Genomic DNA, 14,253 nt, shown 5'->3' with positions numbered 1-14,253 from the left:
TCATGTCAGCTTGATACTTAATAAGCTGTTGTAGTCCCTCAGAACGAACCTCATCAATAAGAGCTTTTGACTGAGCCAAAGTAGTGTCATTGGAACCTGTTTCAACCGCGAATCCCGACCGAGATGTACCGAAATCAGTTAGTAGGTAAGACCGCTTCAAAGACCATATGCAAGGTTAAAAGGTGATAATGCGGTTGAATATTTTGGCGTTGTCCTATATGCCCACAAGATACCGGGTAACTCCTTGACCCAATTTCCTTTGGCGCCCGTCCAAACGCCTCTTTAGGTTGGCCAAAATCACCTTATTGGTGGCTTCACCTACCCATTGGCTTCATGGATGATAAGGTGCGGAGAAGTTATGTCGTATCTTTAAATTAGCACGCAAACCCGGCCAATTTCTTCAAAGATCGAATTGTTTACCATTATCCGATACAAGTGCCGTAGGGATGCCAAAACGACAAACAATATTTCTCCACAAAAACATTTTGACGTTGGAAGCATGGATTTGGACCAAAGGCTTTGCTTCTACCCATTTGGTAAAGTAATGTCGGTGGCCACAAGAAGGAATCGTGATACTACCCGGAGCTTTAGGTAAAGGACCAATAATGTCTAAGCCCCATTTGGCAAATGGCCACGGGCTTAGCATGGGATGCAACTTCGATAATGGTAGTTTACTCATATTATCGTGCTTTTGGCATGGCTCACACCTCTCAGATAGGTGTTTTGCATCCTTTTGCATCTCTGGCCACCAATAGCCCTGTGTCATAGCCTTATGAGCTAAACTCCGCCCCTTGGAGTGGCTTCCGCATAAGTCGGAGTGAATCTCTTCCAAAACTTGAAGTCCTTCCTGTTTTGAGAGACATCGCAACATAGGGTTTAAGTCCGAGCCTTTGCGATATAAGTGCAAACTTCCGTCAGTAACAGATATCACCAAAAACTTCCATGCATCGCGTTTGATTCTTTCAAATGAAGTTTTGGTTCTCGCGCGAAGCGAAGAAACTTGCAAGTAGTGGATATAAGGAAGACGCCAATCTTATGCGATCGGAGATTATCAGCGGCTCTCGATAGTATCATATCGGGAACTTCAGACTATCATCCGCTTCATGTACCAACTCACTATCTGTTTTTGGAGCTTAATTCAGGAGGAACAAATGGATCTACATTCTAATGGAAGATCCAAAGTATGGTCATGTTGTGAATTTTCCATCTCCCTTTTCCGCTTCGAAGTCATGATTGGTGCGATTATATCGTGGGTCGATTTCATTTTGCGCGTCAAAGCAAAACAAGTAATTGCTTTCATGTACATACAAGTCATGCAATTCTGTTTCGTAAAGTCAATGCTTGGCTCTTTCTAGAACTCCACATGATGTATCTTGACTCTTCGCTTCTAACGGGCGGAGAGATAAGCCAATGAATCAGCATGACGTATGTCATTTCGGGGTCTTTGAGTGATAGAGATGCTATCAAATTGTCGAGCAAGGCTATGTATCAAACCAAGATAAGCCGCCATACGGTCATCTCTTGCTTCAAAAGACCCGCCAAACTGATTGGCTACAAGGTGAGAATCCGTGTATAACTGGAGCTTTCACGCCCCCAGTTTCAAAGCTGTTCTCAAGGCACAAACGGCAGCCTCATACTCGGCTTCGTTATTTGAAGCGGCGAAGCCAAGTCGCACAGATTTCTCAATCTTCTCTCCGCCGGGTTTAACAAAAACGCATCCAATTCCAGACCCAGATTTATTATGGGAGCCATCTGAATAAACAATCCATAAGTCAATTGGATTAGGAATTGCGTTAGCAAGTTGGTCTTCGTCGCTCCCAGTTATTGGTGGCAGAATGTCTTCCATAGATTCTTCTTGGCGCAAGAAATCGTCAATAGGAGAATCATCAATCGGAAAATCAGCTATCAAAGAAGCTAGGGCATGTCCTTTTTCAGCAGTACGACTTTCAAAGACAATGCTATATGCACTAAGATAACTTTCCCATTCGGCTAATCTGCTTGATTCTTGTGCATTACTTAAAGATCTTGCGTAAAGGGATACTCGATTAAAAACTCGACCAACCTCCCCGAAGTATGGTTTTAATCGACGAAGCGGCATGAACCAATGCAAGTGCCATTTTTCCATCTTTGAATAACGAGACTCAGCTCGGTTAGCGTCTTCTTGATAAAAAGACGGGTCTACCATCATCGACGAAAAAGAACAAAGACTAACGGCTTGAGTTGTAGCTGCTAGGTACATGCCAATTGGTTGACCCGTTGAAGGACTTGTCAATATAGGAGGATCGACCAAGTATTTCTTCAAATTGTTGCAATGCCATCTCACAATCAATGTTCCAAGTTGCCCCCCTTTAAAGTCCGGGAAGAAGGGATGACAACGATCGGAATATTTAGAAATAAATCTATGAAGAAGCGCAAAGCCGACCCGATAAGCCGTTGAATTTCCTTCTTATTTTTTGGTGATGGCATATCAATGACGGCACATATTTGATCAGGATTAGCCTCAATACCTCTACGAGTCATGAGGTATCCCAGAAATTTTCCAGAGGAGAGGCCAAAAGAACATTTGGCGGGATTGAGTCTCATGTTATACTTGTTAAGCCTATCAAAAACAAGTTGAAGATCGGAAAGATGATCACCAGTAAGCTTCGATTTAACGACTATATCATCAATATAAGCCTCCATTATTATCCCCAGTAGATCGGAAAAAATTGTATTGATAAGCTTTTGGTAGGTTGCACCGGCATTTTTCAAACCAAAAGGCATAATAGTGTAGCAGAAAATGCCTTGGTCGGTAATGAAAGCGGTGAACTCTTGGTCATCCACATTCAAAGAGATCTGGTAGTACCCTGAAGAAGCATCCATGAAAGATAGGCGCTGGAATCCCGACGTGGCATCCACTAGTTCGGAAATTCGTGGCAATGGATACGGATGAATCGGACAAGCTGCGTTAAGGTTTGTAAAGTCAATACAAATTCTGATTTGTCCGTTCTTTTTTGGCACTGCGACGACATTAGCAAGCCATTTCGGTAAGTAACTTCGTCGGATAAAGTTAACCGCAAGTAGCTTATCAATCTCCTCTTTAACTTTGAGCTTCCGATCGGTGCCATTCTTCTTGGTTTTTGGGCGAACCGCCCTGAAACTTGATCAATGTCAAGTTTATGACAGGCAACAGAAGGTCTATTCCCGGCATTTCCTCAATTTTCCAAGCGAAGATACGCTTATTTCGCTGTAAAAGGGAAACCAACTCTTGTTGTTCTACACTCGATAGTTCAACGGAAATAAAAGTGGTTTCTTCTCGCTGAATCTCCTACTTGCACTTCCAAAAGTCGATCCACTGTCGGCGGCCCTTGCACATGAGCCTCAATATTATAGATGGAGGGCACGCCGGTAACTGTAACTTGGGCAGGGCACTTGCAAGGATCGTATTACCTCGAACTTCAGATTTTTATAGTCATCCATTGCTTTGTCATGACAGAATGGGCGGATACCGGTCACTACTTAACCTTGCAAATATGCCCGGAGAATGGGAACTTGACACACGATGAAATGTGGACACACTGAAATATGCCCATGGAATGTATCCAATCTCTGCCCAAAATTGCGTTATAGTGGGATCGACACCATCAATAAGAAATCGAGCTCAACTTCTTTGTTCATTAATTTGATCGGTAAGGTAATTCTTCCAACCGGCGAAGATGTTGTTCCCGCAAAACCGATGATAGGATTGTCTTCGGGCGATGATCATACCCTCGCAAGTTGCATCCGAGAATAACATCCACCGAAAATGACGCTGGAAGTGGCCCCCGTGGTCGATCATTACCCGTTGAACACGAGAAGCACCTATAGACACAGAAATTATAACTGCATCATAGTGAGGGTGATATACACCACGAAGATCATCATCAGTGAATCGGAGAGGCTCTTCTTCAGAAGTCTCGGTCTGGATTCCTTTGACAAAATCGACTTTGTTGATACGGTTAAATTCACCAACATAACTAACTTTCAAACGCTTTTGATTATTACTCTGACTTTTGGAAAGAGACTCAACATGAGAATGGGAGACATTAATGACATGCTCATAAGTTGCGAATCGCCTGCTGAGAGTTTTTCGTAAGATATTCGCTCAAAAAGTCCTTTTCTCCACTAATTTCTGAATCCGACCGGAGAGAGCGACAAAGTTCGTCTCATGGCCATAGTCATTATGGAATTTACACCATAAGGCTTTGTCCCTTTGTCGCTTTGGTATCTTCCTCGAAAGTGGATATCGGGGAAAGAAGATTCCCACTTTTCAACTTCTCATATATAATGTAGTAATACTTGGCATTGGCGGGGTCAGTTTTAGCTCAGGTAGAGTTTCCATCACGATTGAAATTGACTTGCTTCTGATTGTCATTCTTTCCATCGTTATGTTGTTGATCTGACTGTCCTTGCTTCGGCTTAAAATTTTTGCTTTCAGAAAAATCTTTACTCCGAATATCTTTGTCCCTTGCTGCTTTCGCCGATAGGTTCTCCTCGATACGGATGTGTTGTTCAGCCCTAACATACAGATCGTATCGAGTTTTAGGGACATCTTTAATTAGAGAGTGGTAAAGATCCCTTACAATGAAGTTCGAACTTCTGTCTCTTTCATAATATAATGCTTCTTTAAAGGCGAAAAGAAGCATCCCATCAGAAACTTCTGGAACATCTGCTGCTGCCTTTCGGAACCTAGTAACAAAAGTACGTAACTTCTCGTCACGTTGTTGCTTGATGTTCAGAAGTGAGTCGACATCCTTTGGCGTCTTGCAATTGTGGCGGAAACGATTAACAAACTGATTTTCTAGTTCATTGAATTGGTGAATTGATCTTGAAGGCAACTCACTAAACCAGCATAACGCTTCTCCCTTTAGAGTCGATGGAAAGAGCTTACATATGAGCGGATCATCTCCACCCCATAACACCAACTTATTTTTGAATGATAGAACATGCAAGTCAGGATCTCCTTCCGACTCATCATAAAGTTCAAAATTGGGTTGTTTGAAGTCGGGATGGTGGTAAGCTTCTTGAATGTCGATCCGAAAACTTATCAAGTGCGCCATCATTGGTATCAAGTTTTTCGCTCTTACATCCCTTGACTCTCTATCATTAAGTTCTTTTGCAATCAACTCTTTCAGCCGTTGTTGTTGTTAGAGTTAAAGTATTGGCTCGAACAATTTGGGCCCCGGTCGTGCCTATGTGGAAAAGGATACCTTCCATTATCTCTTATTGGAGTTAGAGATCTTTGGCGGTACCACGATCGACTCCGACCGGTGATTGTCTTTGTCTATCCCCAGTAACCAGCCCTGTCTAGGCGGTAGTCACCCTTGGCGGGTGGTCGGAATAATTATACCACTTCTCCATGTTTTGTAGCTCTTGTCTGGGATGCCCGCCTTCCCAGTCATGTCGGACATATCTCGGAGGACGGCGGTCTTCCCTGAAATTGCTTCTCAGAGGTAAATCTTCCCTTTGAGATCGGACATGTCTAGGATAGTAGTTATCCCTGCCAATCCGATTCTCCCCATAAGTATGGGTAATAGGGTCATTACTCCTAGAGCGTGCACTGGTTGATTGTGCTTGAGAAATAGCACGCGTTCGGTGACGACGAAGTGGATCGTCAAGACGGTCCCATACACTGGAATGGCCTGCGTCCCTTCGTGGTCGCCTTGATGTTGTTGAATTTGCAACATCGTCCACCGGCCTTTGCCTCTTTGCCAGCTTCCTTCTCAAATTCCTATTTAAATTTTTGACTCGTCATAACTCGCGCTCAACCGTATTAGGGGTGAATTGGCTGTTGCTATCACCTTTTCCGCTAGTTGGCGTGAGAGTAATGTCCACGTCCATATCCATGTCAACTGAAGGATCGACATGGACAGACGGCGGACCGCATGGAGGATTACTGACTTGTCGATTTTCTTGTTGCAAGGCTGTTAAGGGTGGTGGCACTTGTAATCGCCCTTTTCTTGAGCGGAGGCGGTGGTGGTTGGTCTTCTTCTGATCGGATGTTGAGAATTGATCCTACTACTAGGAGCAACTTGATTGTTCAACGGTTCATGCATCGGCCGATTTGAATTTCGAGGGTTGCGATTCTTGTTAGTAGGAGGAATATGTTGACTATTTGGTCTACTTCTTGTGCTTACCATCTTGATTGTTTCACGTGATAATGAATTCTTTTCCCCACAGACGGCGCCAATTATGTTTCGGCAGTAAACTGCTTCAACACAACGAGAGCAATGGTAAAGAACGCACTAAGAAACAGAGGAATTTGATGTTGGGGGAGATGAAACTGAACCAAGATAATGGCTGCCTACGTACCCAAGATCTATTCTCTAGGGATCAAGTTTCCACGTAGTTCCTTATGAAAAATAATGTGGTATTTATATAGGTAGAGTAGAGAGTCCTTGTAGCTCAAGTAGTCTTGTTGCTTGAGTAATTGTGATAGAATATAACTGTCAACTGATAATTATCTTTTTGATAAGAAATGAATCTGGACATAAATCAATGTATATTAGTGGCAAGCCATGTGGCTAAGGTTCAGCCTTAGACACATGAGTTAATGGGCCTGTATATTGATCCATGATATTGCGAATTGGGCTTTAGCCCTGTTGACTAAATGAATAAAATAGAGACCCCTACTAATTGACGTTTGCCACGTAGGTGGGGGTCGAAACACTTTCAATGTACCAAATACACCGTGGAGACAACATCCAAACTTCGCATGGAGAAACATTCTACAAAACCAAACACCATCAGGTTTCAACAAATAAACCAACAAATACATTCAGACAAGGACAAGGTACCTATAACAATTAGAACAGAGCATTGGTTCCATCCCAGTTTAACCAGAACTATCAAAACCCACCTATCAACAACCAAAGAGACCTAGTTCCCATTACACCATCAACTAGTGTCCAAACAGATAAGCCCACCGAAATAATACTATATGTTATGCAACAGCAAACCCAAATCCTAGCATCCATGCAACAATCTCTGAACTTATTAGCCCAAGATAAAACCCAGAAAGGTGTGTTCCCAGGTCAAGCTATTCCTAATCCTAAACCAACAAACACAACCTTTGAAGCAACAAGTGACGTGAACGAAGCTGGAGCACTAAAAACTCTTTCTTAATCATCCCATCTACGAGGATTGACTCCTATTTTCTGATGTATTCCTTTCCCTTTTCTATTCCCATTTCGTCTTTTGCTTTAAGGAAATACATCAATAAGGTAACCGGACCTCTCCACTTGGAGGGTGTGGTTATAAGTGACGGAGCCTTGAGTCCACAATATATCTTGCGCATTCCACGTTAGCACTTTCACTCGTCGTTTGAGTAGTGTATCCCTATTGAGCAAGTATACAAATTTTCTTTTCTTTATTTTACACTTCTTTTTAGAATAGCTTTTCTATTCCTGTCATTTACAATTTCTGTCTTTATTTTAATTTCCTTATTCTCTGTTTTTACATAAGCATTTTTCTTTTAATTTCACCTTCGATGCTGAGTAGTCTTTCCTCTATAAAGAAGAGATGTGAAACAAAGCAGAGGGCAATGGGGATTGAGTGAAGTTGTCTTACGATTGTCTCTCATGGTTGTTTAGCATGTCTCGTCTTCCATAGGCATGCCATACTGTGGGATGGTTAGCAGTTGGAGCCCTTGATTTCGAAAACGTTTTCCTTCTATAGGTGATTTCTAATTGTTTCGAGCTTCGTTTTTCTCTCTGGTTGGAATGACTTTAACTAGGGCTAACTAGAGAGTAGGAGAGGAGAGACTAGATTATCTAGAAATGGAGCTGGTCCTCTTCACTAGATTTGCCTACTTGCAAAACAAGAGGTGGAAGATCTAGGGAGGCCAAACCATGGGATGGTTCGCAATTAGAATCACTTAATTTCAAGCACCTTCTATTGGGAGGATCACTTTCGTCATAGTGATTTTTCTTAATAGTTTTATAGTTTATATTTTTCTGTCATAGTAATTTAGGAGCATAAAAACCAAAAAGCCAAAAACAAATGTTTCTTTCTTTCTTTAATAAAATTGTTGTTTTCACCGTGCTTATAATAGATAATTCTTGATACATCAATAGTTAAGTGATTTTTTCAAAACAGGCAATGGATTTTATACAGACCAACCCCTAGAATAATGTAATCTAGGGGCGGTTTGAGATTAGCTTTGCTTACTAAGGGTCGCTTATATCACCGAGCTATTCGCTCAGGTCAGGACATTCCATGTCTTGCGCAGTAAATCCTCCAACTCGCGTAGTTGAAGCCCTGTCTGTCTAGATTGGGTTCACCACAGAGCCAACACGAAAGTTGCATAAGATTATCTGTCATGATTTGTTTTCAAGTAGTAACATCTAGAATCATAGCTTTCGAGTACGAGTTTCTTAAAACATCTCTCCATAGTTTCAAAACCAGAAGATATAAAAATGAAAATTATACGCCGGAGTAACCAAAATGATACCGGATTAACATATAATTTTATCTTCGTTGCAAAACCTCTATATGGATAGAGATATATTTTAAAAGAGAAAACCAACTAAAAAAAAAATAAAAAAATGAGGCATCTCCAAACGAGAATTAAATAAATAGAGTAACCCAAAGTGATACTATTATCTGTTTAATTCTATCTTTTGTCTCGAGAATTTGACGTTAAAATAAAGACTCAAAAATTTTCAAATTTTCAAAATTCACCTTTCTTAAAAAAAAATTCCCTTTTGTTTAAATCTTTTCCCCTTCTAAATCTCTCTCGTTTCTGAAAAACTTTACAAAAATATCTTCTGTAGCAAACAAAAACCCTCCACTTAGCAAGACTTGATGGATCAACTTCAATGATCGTGTGCAAGCACTTCCTAGATAACTGCAGTTTAAGATATTGACACATATACCGAAAATCATTCCTGATTTAGGTAAGAGTTCATACGCACGTAAGAGACGAGCTAAGAGAGAAGGCTAGTGCTTGAATTGTCAACCACCAACTTGCCCCGATCTTCAACCTCATAACAATTCTGTTTATAAAGTCTACATGTGTTATCCTCTAGTGCATTATGCTCGGTCTAAGAGAGTAATCCACCCATCTGGTTGGGATTGACTCAAGTTTTCAAAAACTTCTAAGTCTTAGGCATCTGACTTAAAATGACCCACCTTTTTAAATTCTGTCAAACTTATTCAAAACCAAAAAAAAATTAATTAAAATTTTCTTTCTGTTATTTGTATATATTTTCCTACAACTCCTGTACAGTTCTTTTCATCATCTGTTTTTCATCCACCATTAGATGTGAGTGTACATTATACCGTTACATTGAATTTTCGATGCTGATCGTTTTGGTACCTCACGGGTCAAGATCGGAATTAGTAATGAAACATGGATCTGCTCTTGAAGTTGGCAAGGCACTGAAGACAAGATCGGAATTTCCTGATTTCATTTGGGCTTGGGCAAAAATTTCAATTTCATTAAAGATGCAAGTGCCTCAAACTATTTCGCCCACGCAACTGCCCACATTCGATCTTCTCCATCATGAAAATCCCCAACCCTAGCCGCCCACACTAGCTCGCAATCGCCCCTATCCAACTCGCGTCCGCAACCTCACCTCAACACACCTCCACCCAATTTTTTTACAACCTGCTCCATTTTCAACCCCCATTCCAACTCAAAACCCCAATTTTATCAATCCCTACTCTAAATGGCTCGAGTTCTTAAAATCGTGCCGGAGCAAAATTTTCAAGACCTCTTCTATTCCGATATGTTTGAAGTGCATTTCAGGACTGATTCTCTAAAAAGACCGCATGAACAGCAATGTTGAAAAGAGTGTGATCATCGACGACATTGTGGCCACCATTACCTATCATATCCCTAAAAATGTTCTTAAGAAAAGTACATATTTCAGTCCTCTCCATTTTCTCCGTTTCTAAGAAGAAGGTGAATTGAGCAGGAATATAATAATCACTTAATTACCTCTATATGTGTCTTGTACTTACAAGAGCTCTTGCCAAACGAAGTTTCATTAAACTTAAGGGTTAACTAGTATTACCCCCCTACTAGATGAGCCAATTAGGATTTTCCCCTTACTAGATGGGGATATTAGACAGTGTTTTTTTTGTGGGGGGGGGGTCAACTAGTTGGGGGGTTTAACCTAAAAAAAAGAAGTTCATCGAAGGGGAAACTCATCTTTAAAAGGAATCTAGTATTGCCAAAAGTCATTCCAGTTGATTAGACTGAAACTCTGCAAAAGTGGCATTATCATAAGAGACCGGTTCCTCTATAACCGGGTGGGTACAGGGTGATCTTTGTACCACACACACACACACATCGGGGCTCAAACTAGTTGGGGGGTTTAACCTAAAAAGAAGAAGTTCATCGAAGGGGAAACTCATCCTTAAAAGGAATCTAGTATTGCCAAAAGTCATTCCAGTTGATTAGACTGAAACTCTGCAAAAGTGGCATTATCATAAGAGATCGGTTCCTCTATAACCGGGTACAGAGATTGATCTTTGTACCACACACACACATCTCGTATCTCGGCGCACACACACACATTTCCGAGCACACACAGGTATCGAGGCACACACACACATCTCGGATTCGGATCAATGGAGAGATAACACGGTTACAGAGATGATCTTTGTACCCGGTTGTAGAGATCTCGAGTCCTTATCATAACTCAGGACTCTTTTCACAACAAGGGAAGACTCATTCAACTTCTTCCATAAAAATCAGCTCGATCTATGTCGGAGTTGCGTTAAATGACCCGTGAAAACAAGAGTCATGCCCACATATGCGATTTTAGTTTGGGTAGTGTGGTAAAGATCAAACCACCCTGATTTTATCAGACGTCCAAAATGAAAATACACCAGGGACATACCAAAATCAGTCACTTATAAAGTTCCGATTGACTTGGACAATTTACAAGGTATATCAAACTCAATTCAACGCCAATTTATTAAGAAATATGTGTCCTAAGCAGGAGATTTTTCAAAAAATTATATTCTCACTTCTGATTAAGTGTAAAAAGAATACATGGTATCTCAACCATATAAAACTAATCCAGCAAACTCGTACATACAAAACGAAGGTGACAGCCTGAATAGATTACATGGTATCTTCAATCACCTGAAAATTTCCTCTTATGCTAGCACTGGGATTACCAGACAGAATATCACAAAACAGTCGGATTTCACTCGAATATGTAGTAAAACAATAAGAATACATCACTAGGATCCTCTCTGTCCTTTCTTTGCAACCTGCACATTTTTAGCCTTTCTGTTTCTCCTGCTCTTTTAGCTTCCGCTCCCTCTCCTGTAGAAAACACACAACAACAAAAAGGACAAGATCTTATAATACCCATCACTCCATCAGAGTACAGTTACACTTTAGGATGTTTGGATCAAGTGGTCTACTAACTTAGCAAGTAATAACAGACAGCTGGAGAAACTCAATAAAAAGAATAACAAGGTGGTCATAAATTGTCCCCCGTAAGATTACCCACAAATCAGACTGTGAAATCATAATGCCAATCAACCCTAAGATCATATTAATCACCTCAAATCGAAATTGTGCATGGCCAAGAAAACCAAATATGCCACAAGTCATACAACCTCTGATTGATAATCCTAAACTTCATACGCGGCATGCGACTGTCATTTTGCTTTTCAACCCTGAAGTTGCTGGTAAGATTCCCTGAACCGTGTAGGTGCAATCCTTCTTTTCAAGATCCCTTGAGTCAAAAGTTCTTGAAAGGGACTTTTCATGACCAAGCTTCATCTTAAAACCAAGTTATGGCACCGTAGGTTTTTGAGCACCCAGAGAATGATAACTATTTTGAGATAAAGTGAATTTAGAAGGTAACAAGTCAAAACTTCTGCTAAAAAATAATCCCGATATGACTCTAGATATCACCAATCACCAAGTATATGAGACATCAGCAACACAAATCCTGAGGGTGCGAACTAAATCGAGATATGACGTTAGATTTCACCTTGTACAGTGAATCCTTGTTGACAGATACAGGAAGACTATGCTCTCTCAGTTCATAGGCTGATTTGAACAGAAATAAACAGAAATAGATATATTACACATGTAAAAATGACTGCCACATAGGCTGATTTGAACAACAAGTTAACAGATTACCTGGAATGATGAATTTAATAAGTACGTTAACCAAATTGACAAGAAAAAAAGTAATTTACTCAAATTGAATTTTTCGGGAAAGTACCTTACCTACTTTGGCTATTTTTTCTACTTTTAAAGTAAATGGTCAACGTTTGAAGCCATTTTTGAAGTTACGTTCCCCAAAAGTAGAGGAAGTACTTTTGGAAGATCCTGTCTATCAGGATTGATCATCTCTTTGATCACTGCTGTGTCGGGATGACGACATAAACCTTAGCGCTTTTTGGGAGGCAACCCAAAGTTTTGTACCTATTTCAAACTCTACATTTGGGGGTGCACTTGTATATATAGTCGTTGTAGTATAATTGCATTTCCTTGTGCTTTCATTCTTATTTTATTGGCAGGAAATGTGATTAGTAGATAAGCATCAAAGAAGGTAAAATGTTTTAATTTCTCTCTTTCCAAGCTTAGACGTTCATTTTGTCCTTAACATCATTATTGTCATTCTGGTGGCTTAGTTTTCAACATTGGGGACAATGTTTCATTTAGGTTTGGGGGTGTTGAAATTTAATTTAAAAATTTCTCTTTGATGTTTATGATTTTTGTTATATATATATTAAAAAAAAAAATGGTGTTCTAGGTTTCAACTATGAGATTCTTATGATAATAAATGTTTGATACCCTTTCGATGATGAAATAGGTCTAGAATTGAAGTCTCAATTTGGCTACATACTTTGACTTGATTCTTAGAAATCTAAGTTAATTAGAGTGTAATAGACCTTGCATAGTTCTTGAGCATCTTTACACGAATCTTGCATTGCATTTTATGAGTAATGAACTTCTGGAATCCAAGTGCCAGATGAATTAACTAGACAAAACATGTGAGTCTGAGCCAAAATCCTGCATTATGTGTGATTTTTCTTGAGTGATGACACCATGGATGAAGCTTTTCCGAGTAGAGAGATGCACACTTCTTTTTGCTAGATCACCACACGGACACTTAGGTAGAGTTTAGGCCTTCTTTGACCGTTTGAGCCTGATATATCCCACCTATATATATCATTTCCTTATAAGCCCTTTTGAAGCCTTGCTATTAAGCCTTTTTCTTGTGAACCAAACTCCTTAACCTATATCTTTTAACCCATAATATAGCCTACCTAAGTTGTTACTTGAAAGTTAGGATGACTATGAAGAAAATAAAGAAAGTACTCAAAGTTAGTTGCTTCCTTAACAGAAAAGTCAAAATTTCAAGACCTTGCCGCAAGTCAAGTAAAAATCAAAATGGCAAGAAGATGTGCCCACCTAAAAAAAAAACAAAAAATCAAAATCTTAGGCCTCTTCGAAAGTTACAATTTTCTTATGAAGACCCTATTCTCTCAAGTAATAGCTCCTTGAAATATCCATTCTTTTTCTTATGAACCCCATTACAACCCATTCAAGACCTCTAGCTTCCTACGCTAAGTGTGGTGTGAAAGTAAGAAGATGATGTGATGATCAGCCTCAGCTTTTTTAGTTGGTTATTGAGAGTGTAAGGATTGAGTGTGCCCTCGCACACTAGAGAGACTTTGACTTGGACTGTAATAATATGACTGATATGTGTTTATGACACAACCGGTGAGAACCCAAGTTAATGATTCTTTCTAAAGATACTAGAAGTGAAGTTACTCATGTAGGAACCGTTATGGTTGCACCGAATGATTACAAACCGCGAAAACCCACGCGCATCGGAATAAGGGGTTCTCACGGTTTTGGATAGAAATCATACCTTTAGATCGGCTAAGATAACTCTGAGAATCCAAGATCTACGAATCCGAATCAACCTCTTGATCTTCGGTTGTATTCCTATTAATGGAATGGACGTTGTGTGGGGAACGATCTACCACCCTCTTCTTTCTCTCTTGGCCTCTCCCACTCACAGAATTTGGAACCGATTTTAGATATACTTTTCTTGAGCAAAAACTTGGTAAAAAACGGCCAGAGAAAGAGGTTTCTATTTATAGGTTACAACAGGGACAATGAGGAGAAATTAGGGTTGGGCCTCTTGACGGGCTTGGGCTTCCCATGTTCGCCTAGAACACACGGCCCAAGTCCATCAACAAATGGCTTATTCCACTAAAGGCCATTATTGCACTACCGCCCTA

At 40.2% G+C, this 14,253-nt stretch overlaps 1 long non-coding RNA gene across 1 annotated transcript; it reads right to left on the bottom strand.

The window, feature by feature from the left end:
* Positions 1–10,921: 10,921 nt before the first annotated feature.
* Positions 10,922–12,372, bottom strand: LOC147487192 (uncharacterized). The gene is made up of 2 exons (XR_015201851.1): positions 11,546–12,372; positions 10,922–11,302 (listed from the first exon to the last, which is right to left on the bottom strand). It is a non-coding gene; the product is annotated as an uncharacterized LOC147487192 (long non-coding RNA).
* Positions 12,373–14,253: the final 1,881 nt, after the last annotated feature.

Source organism: Coptis chinensis, chromosome 7, assembly GCF_015680905.1.
Source record: "Coptis chinensis isolate HL-2020 chromosome 7, ASM1568090v1, whole genome shotgun sequence".
NCBI classification, from domain to species: Eukaryota; Viridiplantae; Streptophyta; class Magnoliopsida; order Ranunculales; family Ranunculaceae; genus Coptis; species Coptis chinensis.
The sequence above is the reverse complement of the archived record's forward strand: the minus strand, read 5'-3'. Positions and strand labels throughout refer to the sequence as shown.